Source organism: Pongo abelii, chromosome 14 (assembly GCF_028885655.2).
Source record: "Pongo abelii isolate AG06213 chromosome 14, NHGRI_mPonAbe1-v2.0_pri, whole genome shotgun sequence".
NCBI lineage: Eukaryota > Metazoa > Chordata > Mammalia > Primates > Hominidae > Pongo > Pongo abelii.
In genome coordinates, this window is record NC_071999.2 from 32,606,183 (window position 1) to 32,617,975 (window position 11,793).

At 37.3% G+C, this 11,793-nt stretch overlaps 1 long non-coding RNA gene across 1 annotated transcript; it reads left to right on the top strand.

Annotated features, from left to right (window-relative positions):
• Nucleotides 1-676: 676 nt before the first annotated feature.
• Nucleotides 677-7,024, top strand: LOC129049460 (uncharacterized). The gene is made up of 3 exons (XR_008512544.2): nt 677-819; nt 6,625-6,715; nt 6,906-7,024. It is a non-coding gene; the product is annotated as an uncharacterized LOC129049460 (long non-coding RNA).
• The last annotated feature ends 4,769 nt before the right edge of the window (nt 7,025-11,793 follow it).

The window sequence follows — 11,793 nt, forward strand, 5'->3', positions numbered from 1 at the left end:
TCAAACACTGTAACTGGAACTACAATTCTCCCATGAGTTTGCCCAGGGCTCAATAGAATCTTCTACTTCAGACATATTGAGTATCACTGGATTTGCTAGATCATAAAGCCTGAGGATGATAGTCACATTGTGCATGACCCAGCTAGGAAGCATTCTCTTGCTCTTGATGCCACTCAGACCTGCTAGCTTTACATATTTCTTGGTAAATGGATAGAGAATCACACTCAAATGTGGCAGAGTAGGGCACTATGGAATTTGTTGTCCCAGTCCAAGCGTGTTAAAACAAAAGAATTACTTAAAACATGTCAAGACAACAGGCATAAACTTGAACTGTTCCAGGCAAATAAGTCACTCTAGACATATATTGCCTCCAAGACTCAAAGAAGCCCAGCAAGGATTTTGATTTTCTTTTAGTGGAAGAGGATGCAAACTGTTTTGTTACCCAGTCAATGAGCTATGTTCAGGTTTTAATTATAGTCTTTCTATTCTCTCTGCGCTTCAAGGGTTTTTCCTGCAGGAAAACAAATGCAGTCTCAGTGTGAGAAGGGTAAAGGGATTACCCATTGGCATCTATGACTGAGTAAAGACTACCTTGAAGTCTTGAAAAACTACATGAAGATACAGGGAAAATAACCTCAGGACTACTTGTATGAGCTGGAAAACCAGTCAGCTAATATAAACTGTATGACACCTAAGTCCTTCTCTTGCCTACAATTTAAGTTTGTTGTTGCTTTAAGTCTTGCTTTCCTTCTATTCACCTTGTCCACCTCCCAGAGGTTTCTCTTAGACTGAGGATGAACAACTACAGCCCTTGGAAAGGTATAATTACAGATAATGAATATATACATATAATGAATGGATTTATATATCCATAGAGAGAGGAGAATGATGAGGGAAAACAACTTTTATGGCAGATAATCTGAAAACTCTAAAAGAATATTGTCATTACCTTTCTTTGCAAGTATAAATTTTTTCTGGTTTACTACCACTCCATCTGTTTTCAAAAATATACACCTGAATCACTTTTCAAATTTATACTATATGTTTATTTATATATTAGCTAGTTTATATGTAGAAAGGTAGGGTGAAGATCTTGGGTTGTACTTGTGTAAAAAAGAACCTGTGAAATTAATGTACTAAGAACTGTGTGAACTTCTGCTTCAGGCCAAAATGGTACACCAGATTTACTCTCTGAGAGGACCAGATTTACCCTCCCACATGAAATAACAAAAAAAAAAAAACCAAAAAGATGAAACATGTGAAAAACAGATCTCAAGATATGGGCAGCAGGCAACAAAGAATAATGATCCTTGAGTAGAAGAAAACAAATGAGGTGGACCCTATGATTGCCCTTGTGTGGAGAAAGTTCCTAGGCTATGGTGCAGGAAACAGGAATCCAGGTGGAGCCACAAGGTTCTCCTGAGTTGAGAAGACAGAACTTTCTGGGAGTCTAGAGGGGGCCACAGCAGCTAGAGTTTACAGGGGAACATATTGAAGAGGAGAGATCACAAAGAAAGAAGCCAAGATCACCAAAGGGTCACTATGAGATATTCAGATAAATACTGATCAGTGAGTGTGTGTAAAAAAAACTATCTGAGGCTAGGAATAAAAACAACAATCATGAAGGCATTAAATGAAACAATCCTCAGAGCTCACATAGGGTTAGGAACAGTTTCTGGTTTTGCTAGCCACAGTGGAAAACCTAACAATTCACAAAACATCAGAGTACTGTTCATGTCCTTCACCCACTTTTTGATGGGGTTGTTTGTTTTTTTCTTGCAAATTTGTTGGAGTTCATTGTAGATTCTGGATATTAGCCCTTTGTCAGATGAGTAGGTTGCAAAAATTTTCTCCCATTTTGTAGGTTGCCTGTTCACTCTGATGGTAGTTTCCTTTGCTGTGCAGAAGCTCTTTAGTTTAATTAGATCCCATTTGTCAATTTTGGCTTTTGTTGCCATTGCTTTTGGTGTTTTAGACATGAAGTCCTTGCCCATGCCTATGTCCTGAATGGTATTGCCTAGGTTTTCTTCTAGGGTTTTTATGGTTTTAGGTCTAACATTTAAGTCTTTAATCCATCTTGAATTGATTTTTGTATAAGGTGTAAGGAAGGGATCCAGTTTCAGCTTTCTACATACGGCTAGCCAGTTTTCCCAGCACCATTTATTAAATAGGGAATCCTTTCCCCATTTCTTGTTTTTCTCAGGTTTGTCAAAGATCAGATGGTTGTAGATATGTGGCATTATTTCTGACGGCTCTGTTCTGTTCCATTGATCTATATCTCTGTTTTGGTACCAGTACCATGCTGTTTTGGTTACTGTAGCCTTGTAGTATAGTTTGAAGTCAGGTAGCGTGATGCCTCCAGCTTTGTTCTTTTGGCTTAGGATTGACTTGGCAATGCGGGCTCTTTTTTGGTTCCATATGAACTTTAAAGTAGTTTTTTCCAATTCTGTGAAGAAAGTCATTGGTAGCTTGATGGGGATGGCATTGAATCTGTAAATTACCTTGGGAAGGATGGCCATTTTCATGACATTGATTCTTCCTACCCATGAGCATGGAATGTTCTTCCATTTGTTTGTATCCTCTTTTATTTCCTTGAGCAGTGGTTTGTAGTTCTCCTTGAAGAGGTCTTTCACATCCCTTGTAAGTTGGATTCCTAGGTATTTTATTCTCTTTGAAGCAATTGTGAATGGGAGTTCACTCATGATTTGGCTCTCTGTTTGTCTGTTATTGATGTATAAGAATGCTTATGCAGCCATAAAACACATGAAAAAATGCTCTCCATCACTGGCCATCAGAGAAATGCAAATCAAAACCGCAATGAGATACCATCTCACACCAGTTAGAATGGCAATCATTAAAAAGTCAGGAAACAACAGGTGCTGGAGAGGATGTGGAGAAATAGGAACACTTTTACACTGTTGGTGGGACTGTAAACTAGTTCAACCCTTGTGGAAGTCAGTGTGGCGATTCCTCAGGGATCTAGAACTAGAAATTCCATTCGACCCAGCCATCCCATTACTGGGTATATACCCAAAGGACTATAAATCATGCTGCTATAAAGACACATGCACACGTATGTTTATTGCCACATTATTCACAATAGCAAAGACTTGGAACCAACCCAAATGTCCAACAATGATAGACTGGATTAAGAAAATGTGGCACATATACACCATGGAATACTATGCAGCCATAAAAAATGATGAGTTCATGTCCTTTGTAGGGACATGGATGAAATTGGAAATCATCATTCTCAGTAAACTATCGCAAGAACAAAAAACCAAATACCGCATATTCTCACTCATAGGTGGGAATTGAACAATGAGAACACATGGACACAGGAAGGGGAACGTCACACTTCGGGGACTGTTGTGGGTTGGGGGGAGGGGGGAGGGATAGCATTGGGAGATATACCTAATGCTAGATGACGAGTTGGTGGGTGCAGCGCACCAGCATGGCACATGTATACATATGTAACTTACCTGCACATTGGGCACATGTACCATAAAACCTAAAGTATAATAATAATAATAATAATAAAAGAAAAAAAAAAAAAGAAAACCCAACTTAAATTGGGTTAAGCAAAAAAAAAAAAAAAAAAAAAAAAAGAAAAGAAACTGAACAGGGGATGTAACAGAGGAGAAATCCTGTGAACTTCACATAAGAATAGGCGTAATCTCTACGCTCTTCATCACGCCAGCAAGAAACCAGAATACAGGCCATTGCTCTGTTGACAATGAACTTATGTGTGCTGCCTAATTCTGGCAATGAATTCTTACCCAAATTTTCTGATAACTGATAATCTCCCTAAATGTATCACAAGAGAAAATATTTTATAACAGCAAAAAAAAAAAAAAAACAAAAAACATCAGAGTACTTAAATGAATTTTGCCTCAGTAGTGGGGAGAATTTAGCCCTAGACTAAATAGTTTTCTGAATCCACCAAACAAAGATTAAAAGCAAGACCTAAAATAAACAAATTGTTTCCAAGTAACCTAATTGCATTCCAGAACAAAGTTATAGAATGATCACAGGAATCCAACGATGTACAGCATCACCAGATAAAATCACAATGCCTGGCAATCAATCAAAAATTAGAAGGCATGAAAGGAAGCAGAAAAACACAAGCCATTAGGAGGAGAAAGACAAAAAAAAGACATAGAGATGTTAGAGATGATAGAACTAGTAGCTAAGGACAATAATTGTTATTTCATATATGCCCATATAAATAGATCAAGATTAAACATCTTAAGTAGAGACATGGAAGATATAAAAAAGACCCAAATCAAATAGATAGAGATGGAAACTCAGTGTTCTGAGATGAAAAATATTTTGGATGGGATTAATGACAAATTAGGCATTGCAAAAAAAAAAAAATTAGTGAACTTTAAGACAGTAAGAGAAACTATTCAAAATGAACTATAGAAAGAAAAATGACTGAAATGAAAAGGAACAGAGCCCTGGAACGAATTCAAGTGACTAAATCTGTTTGTAATTGGAATCCCTAAAGATTAGGATGAGTAAAAAAAAATTTGAAGAAATAATGACCAAAAAATTTCCAAATATAATGAAAACTATAAACACTAGGACACAAAAAAACTCAATGAACTCCAAGAATAGAAAACACGAAGAAAACCACATCAAGGGGCATAAAAATCAAATTGCTTTAAACCAATGATGAAGAGACAATAAATATTAAAAGTAACCAAAGGAAAAAGATACAATACATTCAGAGAAACAATAGTAAGGTTGAAAACAGATATAATCACAAACAATAGAAGCTAGAAGACAGGGAAACAACATCTTTAAAGTACAGAAAGAAAAAAACAATTGCTAATATAGAATAGTTAAAATATCTTTTGAAATGAAATATTATTTCCAGTGTCCTCATCTTCACTCTCTCATCAGCCTCATCAGCCATGCCCTTCCTTGCACACAAAGTCCTCTTTGGAGAGAGTTTTCCAGCCATGGAATTAGAGTCCCCTGCTGTAGCTGCCACCTTACACCTGCCTGCTGTAGCTTGAGCCCCTTGTGAACATTTGAGGGAAAATAACTGAGTAGGGTGATGATGAGGTACTGTTGTTTTGAGGTTTTTTACATAGTGCTTTGAATTTTTTTAAGGTACTGTTCTCTGTTACAAAAGTTATGCATTTTTTATTTTTTAAAAAAATGTCAAAGAGAAAAGAAATGTACAAATTATACTCTTCCCTTACTCTTACCTAATGGTGAAAGTCTGAATGAATGTTCTTCCCTATAAGATCAGGAATAAAGCAAGGGTCACTATTTCTCTCCAACATTATCCTGGAGTGTCTAGCTAAGTATAATAGCTCAAGAAAAAGGAATAAATGTTGTTCATACCAGAAGAGAAGAATCAAAACTTTCTTGATTTGCAATTGACATAATTTTCTATTAGAATATCCTGTAGAATCTTTAAATAGCTACCAGAACTACTGAGCAAGTTTAGCAAGGCTTCAGAATACAAGATGAGAATACAAAAATGAATTATATTTCTAATACTAACATCATTGTTCTAATGAACAATCGAACTAAAATTTAGAAAAAAATTAGTATTATTAAAAATATTAAATACACGGGGATGAATCTGATAAAGATGTGAAAGGCCTGTACACCCAAACTACAAAACATGGCTGAGATTTCTGAAATCTGGCCAGGCATGGTGGCTCACACCTTTAATTCCAGTAATTTGGGAAGCCAAGGCAGGCAGATCACTTGAGCCCAAGAGTTCAAGTCCAACCTGGGCAACATGACAAAACCCCATCTCTACAACAAAATACAAAAATTAGCCAGGCATGGTGGCACATGCCTGTACTCCTAGCTACTTGGGTGGCTGAGGCAGGAGGATCTCCTGAGCCTAGGAGGTTGAGGCTGCAGTGAGCCATGATTACACCACTGCACTCCAGCCTGAGTTGACAGACTGAGACCCTGTCTCAAAAATATGTATATTATGAATAAATAAAAAGACTTCTAAAATCTTAAAGATCTAAATAAATGGAAAGCTATATCATGTTCATGAATTGAGAGATTCAATATTTTTAATATCTCATTCTTCCAAAATAGATATATAAATCCAATGCAATTCCAATAAAAGACCTAGTGGGTTTTTTTTTTTTCAAATGCCTTCAAAAATTCAGATGAAAATGCAAAGGACCTAGAGCAGCCAAAAAACTTTGAAAAAAAATGTTAGAGGACTTATTCTACCTGCCTTCAAGGCTTATTATAACTTATGTAATTAGGAGAGTGTGATATTGGCATCAAGAAAGACAATTAGATCACTGGAACAGATAAAGATTCAAGAAGTAGACCACACATATATGCTCAATTGACTTTTGGCAAAAGTGCAAAAGCAATTTAGTGGGATATGGACTTCATACATAATAGTATGGGGAGCTCTGCAGAGATGTTCCCCAGTAAAATGGTGAAATTATTTTATTATTTCATTTTTTAATTTAACTTTTTGAGACAATGTTGCACTCTGTTGTCCAGACTGGAGTGCAGTGGTGCAATCATGACTCACTACAGCCTTGACCTCTGGGGCCTAAGCAATCTTCCCACCTCAGACACATGCTACCATGTTCCACTAATTTTTTTATTTTTTCTTTGTAGTCAGTCTCACAATGTTACCTGAGATGGTCTCAAACTCCTGAGCTCAAGCGGTCCTTCCACCTCAGCCTCCCAAATAGTGCTGGGATTACAGGTATGAGCCACTGCATCTGGCCATGAAAATTATTTTAAAAACAACTATTTAAATATCCCTAGAAATGGTTTTAAGAGTGTATAGCCAACGAAGAAACATCTGTCTTTTTAAGGCTACTAAAATTTGGTAAGAACAATGACAGTTTTGATATTTAAACTAAGACCACTTCTCTCTCCTCATTGACCACCAGTTCAGCAAGACAGAAATTCCACCCCAGACAGGTGCAGCCAAGAACACAGGACTCCCTCTGCCCCCAGCAACCAGTCAGTGGGCCATCCTCCTTGGAGGGGCAGGACATCAGCATTCTCATCCAGTTCCCAGCTACCTGTTGCTGAGACTGAGTTCTAGGCAAGTATGCCCGAGGGATGGCCTTCCTTCCCCCATCCAGTCCCCACTGGTGGAACAGAGGCTTGGCCTTGGGCATGACACCACTGAGAATTCTGTGTCTCTCATTTTCGCTGTCCTAGTTCATAAGGTGATGGTTCAATGCCAGGAGAGGCAAGATGATAAGACCCAAAACCACTGTCCCCCCTCCACCTCATGATCAGCTCCTTAAGTAGAGATATCACTCAAAGAGAAGCACACCATTATCACAAACCCCAGCTCCAGAGCCCTGGATCAGATATTTCACCTGGAAGAAGAAGCAAGCCTAAAAATAAAAGGCACCTAATCTCATCCCAAAGCAATTGATTTTATTTGCAATAGAGCATGAGGAAGTTTAAACCCAAGGATGCACTCAAGAACAACAAAGGTTGTGGTGAAAGGCATTTGGAAAGATATTGGCAGATTTGTTGAAGATTTGTGCATAAGAGAACTGGAGAAAGAGATAGATAGAAGTAGCCCTCCTAGGATCAAAACAAATATCAAACACTGACCACAGGAACTATTCCTTCAAAGGAGATGAAATTTGATTGGCTTAGACTGTAGATCAATTTATGCCCCAGGGCATTGTTGAAAACAATAATGCAATTAGCCTCCAGTTTGTAGAGTTTAGCAGCTGGGTGCAGTCTGGGGTAGAGACAGCTAAAGAGAGCTCTGTCAAAACCACTGTCATCCCAGAATGACTGTGGAAATACCCAAGGCCGCCCACCCCAGGAGTAACACCAGGGGTTTAACACTGTGTTAGTGTGTGTGTGTGTGTGTGTGCACACATATGTGTGTGAGACAGACAGAGAGAGAGAGAAGGGATGAGAGGAGAGAGATAGAGATGGTGGTGGTGGTATGTTGGTGGTGGTGGTGAATAGATTTCACTAAGATAAAAGCTAGTCACTAAGCAAATAGCACACAAATAATAAGCCCTGGAGAGGGGGACAAGAACCGAGATTTTCTATTATATATTATCTAAAATGTCTTGTTTCCAACAAAAAAACTATGAGACATGCAAAGAAACAGAAAAATATGGCTCATATACTGGGGGAAAAAAGCAGGCAACAGAAATTACCTGTGAAAGTGACCAGATTTTGGATTTAACAAAGACTTCAAAGTAGCCATTATAAATATGTTCAAAGAACTAAAGGAAACCATGATTAAAGAAGTAAATGAAGGTGTGATGACAATATTGCATCAGATAGACAGTATTAAAAAAGATACAAATTATTTAAAAAGAAATAGAAATTCTGGGGTTGAAAGGTACAATAATTGAAATGAAAAGTTTATTAGAGGGGCTCAACTTCTTGTGAAAGAATTAGCAGACTTGAAGATAGATTGATTCAGATTATACAATCCAAAGATCACAGAGAAAAAGAATGAAGAAAAATGAACAGAGTCTCAGAGAAATGTGGGATATCATTAAGCACACCAACATAAATGTAATGAGAGTATCAGAAGAACAGAAGAGAAAGGATTTATTTGTATATAAAAACCACAATGACCTGACACATCAATTAGAATATCTAAAATTAAAAATAGCGGCCATCCCAAATGTTAGTACCAGTGTGAAGCAACTACAGCTCTCATACACTGATGATAGAAAGTAAAATTGTACAACTACTTTATAAAATAGTTTGACAGGTTTTTAAATGGTTACACATATACTTATTACATAATCCAGCGATTCCTCTCTTAGGTGTCTTACCCAAGAGAAAGGAAGTCATATGCCCATACAATACTTATTCTTAAACATTCCTAACAGCACTATTTGTAATAGTCAAAAACTGAAAACAACCCAAATGTCCATCAAGAGGTGAATACATTATCAAATTATGGTATATTTATGCAATAGAATACGGCTCAGCAATAAAAATAACTTAGTATTGATTTATACAATAACATGAATCACATGGATAAATGTTGATAAACTTCAAAATAATTATGCTGAATGAAAGAAGTCAGATGAAGAAAGTACACAGTTTTGCTTCCCTTTATCTAAAATTCTGAAAAGTGCAAACATCCATAGTGACAGGAAGCAGATCAGTGGTTGCCTGCGGTGGGGTTGAAGTGAGGAACAGACAGACATGAACAAAGAGGAATGAGGAAATGCTAGGGGTAATTAATATGTTCATTATCTTGATTATGGTGATGGTTTCACAGGTGTGTGCATAGGTCAAAATGTGTAAAGCTTTATAATTTAAATATATTAGTTTGTTTTATACCAATTATGCCTCAATATAGATGTTTTTAAAATGTTATCAGAGAAAGAAGAAAACTAAAGTGAAGTAAATAATCATCCAGCTATTGGCTAATGGGTATTGTTATTCACATAAAAATTTTTCTAATAAAGAGTAAAAGTTGTATTTGAAAAAAAATCCTGGCACCCCAGTCCTGAGGACCCCTAGAAAATTTACAGGGGTGGCAGTCTTCAAAAATTTTTAAGGGCAGATTTTCAATCTTTGGCTTGCATATACCTTGCCAAGACATCCAAGGCACCTGCAATTTCTTGCTTACCAGGAATTTCCATCACCTGCCAGCAAGATTTTATTATATCAATGTAGTAGACCAGCCTGAAGTGCTATGGACTGATAGGGGTACAGTCTTTCTGGGCTTGACTATAATAAAGAGACAGAGGGTCTAGTCAGATAAACAGTTTCTGAGCTTTTTGCTTAGAGGAAGTAATGAGACAAACACATTATTTCAGATTGATAGGTAAATACAAGAGGCCAAAGGTTTTACTCCAGTGAATAAACTACATGTGGGACAGTAGCTGCAGTTGGAGTCATCGCCTGATTAAGTTTATGATGATACACTCTTACCCTCTAAGACTGTCAGTCTTTGAAGCATATACTAAACAGGTGAGTCAAATGCAGATTGATAGGAATAATTACCCTGCATTTTTAGTCTTGCTTGGTTACATTCATCTTTGAGGTTCCACACAGGGATTTAGTATTGCCTTCTATTTTTTGTAGGGTAATCCCAGGTCCTTCCACTTGGTTATTTCTACCATAATAACTGTTATTCGATGTGTCAGAAAGCCAATGTGGGAATTCCATCAGTTGTCAGGTGTGCTTATTGAAGCATTCACTCAGGAACAGTATAAATAACCACAAGACAGGTTTATGGATACATAGAACCAGCTATGAGAAGGGCTCAACAAAATTCCATTTGTTATTGCACCCCTATGAACACCCATTTTGACTGGTGGGCCACAGTGGAGTCCTGGGTTCCAGCAAATTAACCATGTCCAGAATTCCTAGAAAGTCTGGATATTTTCCTTTCTCTAGAACACAATTATTCTAATACATGGCTGCATATTCCTTTGGGGAAATACTAGAAAGAAGCATCAGAGTATACATTCCTTTTACAAGAGTGTCTGGCCTCTTATTTTAGGGTCAAGTTATTGAAGAATAGTTTACATACAATAAAATTTACTTTTACAAAGTGTATACTACAGTTCAACAAGCTTTGACAAATGAATACAATCGTGTAACCACCATCATAATTGAGATTCATTAGGGGTTTCAATGTCAGTTGACAAGCTCATCCAAAAATTTGCACAGCAGAGCAAGACTCCAAAAATTAACATGAAAATTCTGAATCAGAAAAAAATACGACAATTTTGACCAGATATGAAGACTTTAATGATTAACATTTAGTATTAAATATAGTGTGAAATTATGCAGATATCAGTAGACTAATGAAACAGAATAAATTCTAGAAACAGACTCATTCCTATAGAGAAGTAATGTATTACAGAGGTGGCATTCAAAATCAAGGGATAAAGTATAAAATTTTCAATCCATGTGTTGGGACAACTGGTTATCTACATAGGAAAATAGTTGATCCCTACATCCCCCACAACATACCACAATATATTCCAGGTAGACTAAAAACTTAAATGGGAAAAGCGAACTTAAAAATCTTTGGAGGAAAATATGATATAAGAGTACAGGATTTTTGTTTTTTTAAAAAAGAGATCAAGTGGAGTATTTACACATTTGAATACGTTAAAATTTAAAACTCATGCATAACAAAGGACATCATAAACCAAGCTAAAAGACAAACCACTGTATATACTTCTGAGAAGATGAAATCGATGTATTTTTCTCTACCCCTCTTGCTAAGTACAATTACATACCCTGGACATTATACATAAAACAAGCATAACGACGTTCTGAAAAGTCAAGAAGACAAACTGGGTAAGGACCTTGGAACCCAAGAAACATCATGATGATGAGTTCCCTAGCTTTTCTTTTGCCTCATATATCCCAGACTTGGAGCTGAGGAAGCCAGCAGTCAGGAAACACCAAGGGGTACAGATCTTAAAAGCCTGCTCTCTCTAGCCAAAGAACTAGGAAAAGGACAGCCTAGGAAGACAGAAAACTTTTAGACAATAAATGCTCTATCTAGCTAAATACCATAGAAAAAGCAGTGGATCCATCCCAACCAATCCCAGAAAAGGCTTAGTGGAAAACCTAGACTTCCACTCTTGCCTGGCTATAATGGAGCACCGCAATACTCCCACTAGGGTAATGTCAAAGAAGACCAAGTCAGGAGCCAAGACTTACATCCCCAGTGGGTGGTAATGAGAGCCGACCCCCAGCCCCTACCTGGCAGTGTCTTTTTTTTTTTTTTTTTTTGAGACGGAGTCTCGCTCTGTCACTCAGGCTGGAGTGCAGTGGCACCATCTCGGCTCACTGCAAGCT